Consider the following 12503-nt stretch of genomic DNA (forward strand, 5'->3'; position numbering starts at 1 on the left):
ACCGCTCTTAGATCTCTGTTTCCCCATTTGTAAAATGGAATTAGGATTAGTAATTACAAATATGATTATTATGAGGGTTCCATAAGAAAATTCATGTAAATGTATGAAAGAAAAATGACAATTACTATTCTGATTGTTCTTAAGATGATCATGTTTCTAAATTAAATGCTAGTAATAATAATAATAACTCATATTTATTGATTACTTACTAGGTTCTAGAAATCTTGCATATACTGTTTTTTAATTCTCACAACTCTCCCTGGGGCAAGTATTATTTTACAAATGAAGAAAGGGAAGCACAGAGAAATAAAGTAATTAGCCCAAGGTCACATAAATAGCATTGTTGGGTTGAAGGGGTCTAGGCTAGAATATCATATGACTGAGCAATACAATGTGGCATCATAGGAAGCCAAAATGGCTGCTCTGTCCTGTTCTTGGAAGCTGAAATCTTTAAGCTGCAGAGGCTGGAGGGAGCAGCTACTGCATGGGCAATGAAACTGATGTAATTTCAGGAAAAAGCACCCTTCATACCTAACAGAGGAAGACAGCACTACTACATTACCATATCTAGAAAATTGTTTTGTTTTTGACATCTTATAAAACTAAGTTTTTGCATACACAGGGCAAAATAGACAGAATATATATAGGAAAAGTATCTATCAATGAAGATTTAAGTCAGTCAATATATTTTCATAAGTTTTCTCATGTTTCAAGTGGTAAAAAACAACCGCCCAGCATTTGTGAGGAGTTTCATTAGATTAAATGAGATAATAGTATAAAAAAGTTCTGAGAATAAAAATTAATATATTGATAAAGTATAAGATACCATTTTTATTAATCAGTTGGGAAATAATTTGTATAAGTTTATAATCTCAAACTTAACTTGGGAGTATTACTGTAAGATAAACTTCCAGGGAGAATGCATTCAAAACCTGTAATTTTTCAAAGAATATTTCAAATATGCCCTCTAAGTAACTGCTTCACTTTAAATTTCATTAAACTTCCTCCTATCCAGGTGTCATTTGTCCTTTCCAGCATAGATGTTTAGTGTTGGACATAACCTTAGAGCCAACATGGAGGTGACCAACAGTCTTCTCAATAGAAGTGTTTTTGCATTAGAGACTCATATTCTTGTACCATTTTCAATAACTTGTGAATAAACACTATCTCAAAGAACTTGATGAGGGATAAACTTTTAAGAGTTCACTGTTCCTTTAAATAACAAATTTGAACTCTTGCAGAAAAATTACTGTTGGCTACAATTTTCAGTTAACTTTAAATTTCTGAAGCTATTTATATTCTATGGAAAATGGAAGAAACACATTTTTAAATCAAAATGAAGCAAAGGTAATATGAAGACAACACTATGCTGTGCTTGGAATACAATATTTCTTGAAGATTAGACTGTGCATTTCAGCACAGTCTGTATTTTTCCTTTAAACAATTTACTTCTGCCACCACTCTATTTTATGCTGGAGATTTTGAAAGCTAATTAAAGCCATATTGAATGTTTTGGACCAAAACTAAACAATGATAAATTTTCAGAATGTTTTTGTGTTCAAGGTTTAAAAGTTTCCAAGGAGAAAATGCATCACCTCATCACTTCTATGTGGCCTTCATTTCTAATGTGGCAGCAACCAGCACACTAAATAAAACTCTGAGGATTCAAACTCAGAAATTTAAATATAAAGACATAACATTTATGATTTTTCTGAAATATTTTCTAAGTCAAAATAAACTTGGACTTTTGCTAAATTTAAGACAGTGGTGATTTTATTTGCCTTTTAAACTCATTTAAGAAGTTGATATTGTATCAAATTTTTAGGAAAACAGATTAAGTTTTATACATCTCAGTTGTACCACAATAGTTCTCTAAATTTCCTCTCAATTAAGTAAAATGATCAGACAAAACATTAGTGTCTAGGGGTATAATATAGTAAAACTAAAAATATCACAGCCAGCAATTGCTACTGGTTCCCTAAATTAAATCACACTGACAGTCTTCTGATTCCAGCGAGTAAACAAAATATCCCACCTGTTGTCATGACCACACTTTTCCACTTTATGATAGTTATTCAACCATTTATCCTATGAATCTCCAAACTTTATTATTATTACCTGGCAGTCATTTGCCACTTAGCACTGGAGTGGCCAAAGCCTTGTTTCAGTTCACCTCCTGCAACAATTTAGCTGAAGCTGAGGGCAGACAAGGGTGAGAAGCAGAGTTACATGCCTCACCTGAGCTAGCCTCTAGTCATAATCAGCAGCTATCTTGGACTCTTAGCTTCTTACCAGTGCATCTAGGGAAACATTTCTTTCAGTTGACTTTTTCCTTAATATGGACTGTTTCTGCAGTGAAGCTATGAAACAGTGTCGGGGACTCCTCTCATTCCAAACCATTACCTCTACAAATAGCTTAAATACCTTGGCTGTTTCTTATTTCAGAATTAGTGCTTTCTCACCCTATATACTACTTGGCAATTACTCCTTTTTTAAAAAAAATCTCCTCTTGCTTCAGCCATAAGGTTGGGCAATGCCTCATATTTTACTATCAAATTTTCTAATGGAGACATAGCTTGCAGAGTAAAAAGCTCTGGCTCTCTTATGTCGTACTTTAAGAAATAGAATATATAACCATAAGTGTGCAGTGAATCACCCTGTACTTTATTTAGTCTTCTTCCCTCTCTCTGGCACCTGTTCTTCAATTCTTCACTTCCCAGTTCCAAACAATCATTAATAGAAAGAAAAGAAGACTTTCAATCTCCTTCTCTCTTTTCCAAACCTTTCAGCCTATAGGGCCCTGTTTTAGTCACCTTTGTATCACAAACACATAGAACAAATCATGTTCATTGCAGGCAGATGAGGTTAGAAATTTTATATTTAAATTTGAAGTTGCATTTGATGCTCATTATAACCTGCATGAAAGTGCTGGATAAGAAGGACACACAGTACAACTGGTTTCATTCCTCCTCCCTGTGCAGTTAGCCTGGTGTATTATAGATTCTTAATACCAAAATCTGTAAGGAACTATTCAAACTGCAAGTTACCATTTTAGTGTCCAAAGTCTACGATTGGCACCAAATTTGAAAAAGTAAAGTAAAAAATCATGAAGCCAGAAATGTCCTTAAAAAGGATGTACATGTATTTTAAAAAACGTTTTAAATGTTCAAAGACTGATACTAAAAGTACCATATCTTCTCAGTTCTGCCGGCCAAAAGAACATTTTGATAACTAGTATAATGATGTTAAAACAAAATTTTATATTTTTCAATCATTTTCTGACTAAAGTACCCATGTTATAGAAGACAGTTTCTAGCCAATGCAAATCTTAAAATGAAAATTTTAAAGGTCTAATAAAATTTTATTTAATTATCATCTTATAAGGCAAATAGATTCAATTTTATTGTGCATAAATGAGTCACCCTCTGCTCATTTAAGTCTTCATCATCTTTCAATTTAGAAGTAATGTAACATCAGTAGTTCTTCCCTAACATTGTATTTCAATAAACCTCAGGTGTTTACTGCAATCAGATTAATTTGTACCAGCAAGGTATAGTCAATTTTAAAAGAGAACTAGAATAGGTGGATTATTTGGAATATTGCCTTAATATGGTAGGAGGAAAAACATGTTTTGAACATTTCAATATCGATTTGTAAGTCAGAATTCCCCATCATTATTTATTTCTGTTTTCGTGTCTTCTTGAAAGTCTGAAATAAAAATGCTAATGTATTTTTAAAGGTTAATTGTTGCCTAAGTGGTCCATAAAATAGAAACTTAAACATAGCAACTTGCAAAATTTAATGAGAGGGCAAACACAAGTTCACCTTGTCTTTTTATCTTCCTTAGCTATGTCGTCTAGAGACCTGTAAAATGTCTGAAGATGATTATATCAACTGCAGGATTAGGTGACATAGGCCCTGAGCAGATTAAATGGTTCAGTGTCTGTGCACTTGGGGGTTTACGTGGCAGAGTGTGTGGGCTTCACTCAGAGGGCAAACACATATTCCTGATTTCTATTGTACCATGAGAATAACTATCAGGTTCTGATTTCCATCCATCATTTTTATATCTGAAGAAAACCTGCCTCCAGCCTAATGAATGCTACAGAAACTGAAGTCAATGGAGCCACTTTTCTTTACAGCCATCAGTCAAAGTACTAAATACCTCAAGAACTGAGACCCCATAATGAAACAAAGGGGTACATTTTGCTTTATTTTCCACTATTGTGCATGTTTGAGCATACCAAAATAATTATGTTAATAGTAATAATAACCCATTTAGCTAAATGTTTTAATACATGGCAATGTCAAAATTATGCCTGAAACATTTCATTTTTATTTTACATTTTAATAGAATTCTGGATTAGTGGTTCTCAACTGGGGGTGTGAATGCCCACCTTCCCCCCAACTCAAGTATAATTGCCACTTTAAAACAAAAGTATACGATGCTTAGTTATATCTGAATTTCAGATAAATATTTTTTATAACTGATCCATGCAATATTTGGGATATGTTTAAATTTAAAAAAAAAACAAACCATTTTTTGGTTGTCTAAAACTAAAATTTAAGTGTGTATCCTGCATTTTATCTGGTAACTCTATGGGTCACAGAGGACATTTGACAATGTCCAGAGACATTTTTGTCACAACTGGGGAGGGAGGTGCTGCTGCCGTCTTGTGGGTAGAGGCCAGGGATACTTCTAAACATCCTACAGTGCACAAAATAGTCTCTCATAAAGAATAAGCCAGCCCCCAAGTGTCATGTTTGCTGAGTTTAAAACACCCTGCTGTAGATTATAACAGGAAATTTATTACCTAACCATTTAGCCTAGTTCTTGCTATATTTTGGGCTTTAGGTTGCTCTGCTTTTAGAGGAGGTTCTAGGTACTTCTAGAAAGTAAGTGATAATAAAGATGGCAATAAATGAGTAATAGTACAGAAAAGAAAGAAATCATTGATGGGGATGTTCGGTGAGAGTTGATGAACTTGTAGAGAAATAAAATTGTATCTACTGAGAGCCTTTGGCAGAACTGCAGTGTGAAGTAGCTGCAGAAGGATCTCCTGACCAACTAAAAAATAACAAATGAATATTATGGGACTATCAGGAGATTACTTTTATTATTAGTTAAACTTCCTTCTATAACACTGAATTAAAATTTGGTTGATGAGAGAGAGAGAGAGAGAAAGGAAGAGCGAAAGATTGGGGCTATGGTCAGTTTATATTCAGAGCCAAAGTGAATAAGCAAATGTCAATGGAAGTAAATGCTCAAATAGAGAATTAGGGTGACATGGCAGTATGTAACAAAAAAAATTCAAAGAATCTAATTTAACTGTAAAGATGAAAAAGAATTTAGCTGTTTCCTTGTTTAGATCTTTAATTTGCAAATTAAAACATGAAGCTCATCAAAGTCAAGTACTCATTTAAGTGTCTCCAAAATAAGGATCTGGGTGTTTCTTGGAATCCAAGTCTCCAGACATACCATTTTAAATAAACTAAAATAACACAGGAGAACTATTCAGTATCAGTAACATTGTTAGGAAAAAGAAACTCTCACTCATCTTTTACAAAATATAAATGTCAAGCCCTTTCTGGAATCTCTACTGATGTCTCCCACCATACTCTTAGTGGCTCATTCCTCTATAACCCATTTTCATGTACACACAGCTGTATAGCACATGTCTTCAGGAAATACATCCATTCAATGTAGAATGCCCATAATAGTGTCTAGTACAGAATGAACCCCCACTCATTTTATACATCTCTATTTTATGATTATGTCTATTGATTGACTTCATTCACTCTATTCAAGTTTTAAAATAATGACATATTTCTCTCTGCAAAACATTTCTTCTTTAGGGACAATACAATTAATTGTTCTCAACAGAGCCAGCCAACTTTTCAGCACAAAGTGGCACTCAGTAAATATACACATAAGCAAAATAAGCATCCCCAAGAGTTTTCATCTTAACAATAAAGACCTATGATAATGGGATTATGAGTTATGATAGTTAAAGACCTATCTTTAAGTCTGGGGGGAAAGTGTCTTTATGTAATTTTTGTGATTTTAATGAAAATACACATATTCTTTTTTAAAATACTTACCTCAATTGTATGTAAATTTCTTTGTATTTTAAGAATATTTACAACTGAAGCCCTTGCTTCCATGGTTGAGTGGGAATATAGTGATTAGTGTAACATGAAATCAATGAAAAGCCGAGAGCAATTTGCTGATTTTAATAATGAAATTTAAGATCTTCCTATTGACTTTCTTAATATATCAGAAATTAATTTTCAATTGTCTGAGAAGGTAATGAATACTGTGGTTTGACTTTTTCCCATAATATAAGGAAAAAAAGAGAATCTGGAATTATCCAGTGCAGAGATATCTACACCTTAGGGGAAAAATTATCATTTAATTACCAAAAGTCTTGCTAGCACAATAAAGAAATTGAAAATAATTCAAAATGAAATCCCAGACCACAAATATTGGGGCCCTGACAGTGAAATCCAGAGAGGGAGCTTGACAGGCAGAGTGAGACAGAGAGAAAGGGAGAAATCTGAGTCACTGAGTTGTTTCAGGGAAGAAGAAAATCCCAGGTAATCACTGACAGGTTTAGATTTTAGAAGCAGCCTTGTCTATCAAAAAAGGCTTCAACATCTAAATCCTGTTATATTTTCTCTACTTAAGTTGTAGGTATTACAATTTTTCCAATGTGTAGAAACATTACTTAACCACAATGGCTTTATTATCACTTAGAGTGACTTGCTAAGATGTGAGAATTGCACATTCAGTTAGCACTCAGAGACTAGATCTTAGAAGCACTAACTAATAACTGTGTACTATAATCAGAAATCACCAAAGCAAATAAAAATGGCAAAAAATCAAATATGATGAAATATAAGCTTAAAGTAATAGAAGTAGAAGTAACTTCTACTTTTTAGTTACAAAGTAACTAAAAAGTTACTCTTAATGAAATAGAAGAATGTTTAAATGGGTTTGACTTATAAAATAAAAAGCCAGTTCTTTGAAAAGAAAAATAAAAATACCAAATATTGCAAATCTAATTGAGAAAAATGGAAGGAAACTCCAAACAAAAACAACCAAAATAGGAAACACATATTAGATGAGATTTGGAACAACAAAAAAAGAGAGGTGTAGAAGTTAATTTTTTAATTTTAAGGGGTTACTATGTAAAATTTCGTGACTAACAACTTTAAAAACGAAATGAACAAGTCCACTGAAAAGACATACTTAATGAAATTGCCACCAAATGGCCTAGGGAGATGAGAATTTATAGAGCTTTTGCACTTATGCGCACATTTTTCTATATTTATACTTCAAGGAAAGGTTTTAAATTGAGCTAAAGACTGAAAAGGAAGAGCAAGAGGGTAAAGAAGGAGGAAGTGGAAAAAGAACAAAGAGAACAAGGAGAAAAAAGGAGGAAGTAGTGAAGCGGGCAGAGAAGAAGAAAGAGGGGAAGGGGAGAAAGAGAAGTGATGGAGGAAGAAGTAGAAGGAGGAAATGAAATAACTATAAATCACTTCCCATAGGAAGTAATTTCTTGTAAGTTAGAAACAAGGAACAAGAATACTAGCAGTCATTGTTTTTAGTAAAAACTTCTCTGGAAGTTCTAGGCAATACATTAAGATAAGTGAAAACTGAAAACATTAATAAATGTATTTGAACATAAAAAAGCTCAATCATTTTCAGAAGATATATTTGTCTACATTGAAAATACAAAAATAAGTGATGCTGGCAATGGTAAAGTCAATCTATTATATATATAAACTAATTTCTTTCTAATATACTGACATCTAACTCTCAAAATAATGTAACTGTAAGGAAAACAAGGGATACAAATTACAATAGCAACAAAATGAAAAGGGATTTAGGTTTAAATTTAATAAAATATGCAAAAACATTATGGATATAATAAAACATTTTTCAAATTCATTAAAAAAGTCATAGTCAAGCATGGAAACCAATATATTATAAGGATGACAATGCTCTCCCAATTTGTTATGCATTTAATTTAGTCATTCTCTGTAACTCTAATTAAAATATCAAAGTCTTTTCATGGAAATTAAAAAGCTTGTGCTTTAATTGATGTAGAACAGCAAGAGCCCAGAATGACAATTTTGAAAATGTATATATGGGAGATTTGCTTTATCATATATCAAGGTTTCAAATGTATATGTATATACATATATAATGTGTATTTATATGGATATTAAGAAAGTATATAGTAGTTTTCTACATACAGAGACAAAGTTATTGAGAGAATAGGGAGCTTAGATGCTTACAAACAGGCCTATATGTATAGAAACTTGATTTATATCCGACTGGCATCACAAGTTATTGAGAAAAATATGGACAAATCCAATATGATGCTAGGGCAATTGGTTAGTCATATCAAAAATAATCAATATAAGATTTCTACTAGATGACATATATAAAAGTCAATTTCAGTTTAAGGAACTTAAGGTAAGAAACAACTTTACTTTTAACAAGGACAAGATATTAAACAAAAAATGTATACATTAAAATTTACTATATATTTGGCAAAATATTTGAGTAGACATTTAACAAAATAATATTTATAAATGGCTAATAAGCACATCAATAAATGTTTAAGATCAGTCACTAGTAATATGCAAAACAAAACTATAATAAGCCACCTCACACATATTGCAATGTTCAAAATTAAAAATCCTGACTGTGACCTTGTTTGCAAGACTATGGAGAAACTGTAGAAGTCAGTCCCAAAAATATGAATATTAACTTTATCCAAATTCCTGACTGACAATGTGGGATAGAATCCAAAGAGCCTAAGACAACAGGCAGAAAACAAAGAAAAATCCACTTTTAGTAAACAAAAGTGCATGGGAACATGTTGCTTCTAAAATGAGAGCATCCTCCAACTGCATTCAGCTTGGGTAGCAAAAAGCTACAGACTTACAGATTTGAAGCCTCAGAAAACAGATTTCAAAGCTGGCACAACATCTGAAAATTAGAGGAATCCCAAGGGGTAAGAACTATGGAGAGGGTAAATACCATCTTTATCCATTTTCTTTTTTCTATATACCGAATTATAAAGGTATAAGAGAGACTCCTGGAAGTCAAGTTAAAAAAAAATAAGTGTGGGGCTTCCCTGGTGGCACAGTGGTTGAGAGTCTGCCTGCCGATGCAGGGGACACGGGTTCGTGCCCGGGTCCGGGAGGATCCCACATGCTGCAGAGTGGCCGGGCCCGTGAGCCATGGCCACTGAGCCTGCACATCCGGAGCCTGTGCTCTGCAGCGGGAGAGGCCACAAGAGTGAGAGGCCCGTGTACCACACACACACACAAAAAAATTAAGTGTGAAACAACAAAAATAGAGCAAATTAATATTGTGGGTAAGAAAACTTCAGTTTGGATCTAGGCAATTTAACTGTCTTCTAGAAAGAAATTCTGCAGAGGAGCACAACAGACTTTATATTTCCTGCAATTTATTATCTACAACGTCCAGGTTCAACCTAAGCTTATTTTGTTAAAGTATAAACCACATTCAGGAAAAAAGGCAGTCATACCCACACTTTCTGAGAAGGGTTGATACTAGATTGAGCAGATAAAGTGCTCAAAAGAGCTATCAAAGAATTAAGTAGATATATGTTTAAAGAATGAGATGAAAGTATGATAAAATGAGTAAAGTATACAAACAAATTAAAACTGATGTTCTAAAGCTAAGAAGTAAAATAACTGAAATGGAAATTTACTGTATTGGTCAAATTTAGAATGGAGATGGCAGAAAAAGGAAACAGACATTTTTACAAAAGATTAATAGAAATTACTAAATCCAAAGAACAGAGAGGAAAAGGATTAAAGAAAATTTAGCAGAATCTCATAGACTTATAAAGCAATATGAAGCAGTTCAACATGAACGTAATGAGAATTCCAGATGGAGAAGAGAGAAGCAGAAAAAAAAAAGAAAGAATGGCCAAGTGATAGCAAGAAATATGGGGGTGTGGAGTAAATGGGAACATAAAGCTATAAGTTTTCTATATACAATCAGAAGTAATTTAATATTAGCTAGGTATATTGAGAAAAGTTAAAGATTTATATTGTTCTTCCTAGAAAAAATGCTAACAATAATGTAAAGAGATATAGCTAGACAGCCTGAATCATAAAGAAATATAAAATAAACAGACCAATAACTAGTAAGGAGATTGAATCAGTAATCAAAAACCTTCCAAAAGGAAAAGTATAGAGCCAGATTGCTTCACAGTTGAATTCTACAAAATATTTGAAGAATTAATGCCACTACTTTTCAAGCTCTTCCAAAAAAATTTGAAAAGGAACACTCTCAAACTCATTGTAGGAGCCCAGAATTACTCTGATACCAAAACCAAACAAAGACACTATAAGAAAAGAAGATTACAGGCAAATATCCCTGATGAATATAGATGAAAAAATCTTCAGTAAAGTTCTAACAAACTGAATTCAACAACACATTAAAAGAATCATACACCATGAATAAGTGGGATTTATCCTTGGAAGGCAAGGATGGTTCAACATACACCAGTCAGTAAATGTGATACGCCACTTTAACAGAATCATATGATTTGTTAATCATATGATTAGATGCAGAAAAATATTGACAAAATTGAACACTCTCTCATACTAAAAGTGTTCAACAAATTAGATATAGAGGGATGTACCACAGCATAATAAAGTCCATAAATAACACATCCACAGCTGAGATTATATTCAACAGTGAAAAACTGAAAGCTTTTTTTCTAAGGTCAGGAACAAGACAAGCATGTCCACCTTCTCTACTTATATCAACATAGTACTCAAAGTCTTAGCCAGAACAATTAGGCATAAAAGGAAATAAAAGACAATCAAATCAGAAAAGCCATACTTGAAGATAAACATACAGAATTATAATGAAAACATGAATATAGCTGAGAATTATTTTTTCATGCTTCACTTTCCTACTTTGATCTCTCAGTGTTAATACATCAGTTTGATTTGGTTATTCATTTTCTTGGTTTCACATAATGATTAGCTACTTTCTCAAGAAATTTAATCCATACTTTTGGCTTCAAATACCACAAATGATTCTTAAATTTGTATACATATAGAATTTTCTCTATAATACAAACTCATGTTCAACTAAAATGTGAGGCAAATCAAACGTCTAAAATGTCAATGCTCAGTCTTCATTTTGCTTGAGTTACTGAGAGCATGCGAGTTTACTTGCTCCTCTGAATAACTTTCTTTACTTGACTTTCATAATACCACACACTTCTCTTTGTTCTTCTACCTGAATAACAACTTCTAGGCTCCTTTTCTGGTTCTTCCTCATTTTCCAGACTTCAGAACATTGTAATTACTTTGGGCTTAGTCCTTGGACCTGTTTTTTATTTATTCCTTTATTCCTTGAGTAAACTTATCAAGTCTCATTGATTTAAATTCTATCTGTGCTAGTCAGGATTTTCCAGGGAAAAAGAACCAAAAGGAGATTATCTGTATCTCTATTTATCTATATCATCTATATTATCTCCTACTTATTCTGTTTCCCATATATATATGGGATATAGCCAATTTATATATATACATATATATATGTGTGTATATATATATATACATATATATATATGTGTGTATATATATATATATATATATATATATATGAGAGAGAGATTGAGAGAGAGAGAGAGACATTGATTTGTTATAAGGAATTAGCTCATGTGATTATGGAGACTGAAAAGTTCTAAGATCTGCTATCTACAACCTGGAGACCCAGGAAAACCAATGGTCTAAGTTCCAGTCTGAGTCCTAAGGTCAGAGACCCAAAAGCACTAATAATCTATGTCCTATTTCTAGGACAGGAGAAAACGAAGGTCTCAGCTCATGCAATCAGGCAAAAAGAAAGCAAAATCTCTCTTCCTACATTTTTTTGTTCTATTCAGGTCCTCATGGATTAGATAATGCTCATCCACATTGGAGAGGGCAATCTGCTTTACTCTAATTTAGCATACAAATACTAATCTCTTTAATCTAATTTAGCATACAAATGCTAATCTCTTCCTGAAACATCCTTACAGACACACCCATGAATAATGTGTAGCCAAATATCTGGGTACCCTGTGATCCAGTCAGGTTCACACATAAAATTAACCATCACACTATGTATATATTGATGTCTCCACAATTTATAGCTCAAGTCTGTGACATCCAGTAAACTGTTGAATGGTATATCTAGTTTCCTTCTCTATATACCATCACTTAGATGTTTTGAGGGTATCTAAAACCTAGCACGTTCAAAACTGTCTCTCCAAAATTGAACTCTCACACTAAAGTATTTCTTCATTAGTTTTCCCCAATTTCATTGATAGAAGTTTCATTCTTCTATCTCTTCAAGTAAAATCTTACAGTTATCTAGTATTTCTTTCTTTCACATTCCAAATTATTTTGCCTTTGATTTTAAAATATTTTCATACTCTGGCAATTTCTTTTTC

At 32.9% G+C, this 12503-nt stretch overlaps 1 pseudogene; it reads right to left on the reverse strand.

Moving 5' to 3' along the window:
- The window catches only part of LOC103075555 (mitochondrial fission factor pseudogene), a 90272-nt pseudogene that overhangs the window by 14175 nt on the left and 63594 nt on the right, over positions 1 to 12503 (reverse strand).

Source organism: Lipotes vexillifer, unplaced genomic scaffold (assembly GCF_000442215.2).
Source record: "Lipotes vexillifer unplaced genomic scaffold, Lipotes_vexillifer_v1.1 scaffold1244, whole genome shotgun sequence".
NCBI classification, from domain to species: domain Eukaryota; kingdom Metazoa; phylum Chordata; class Mammalia; order Artiodactyla; family Lipotidae; genus Lipotes; species Lipotes vexillifer.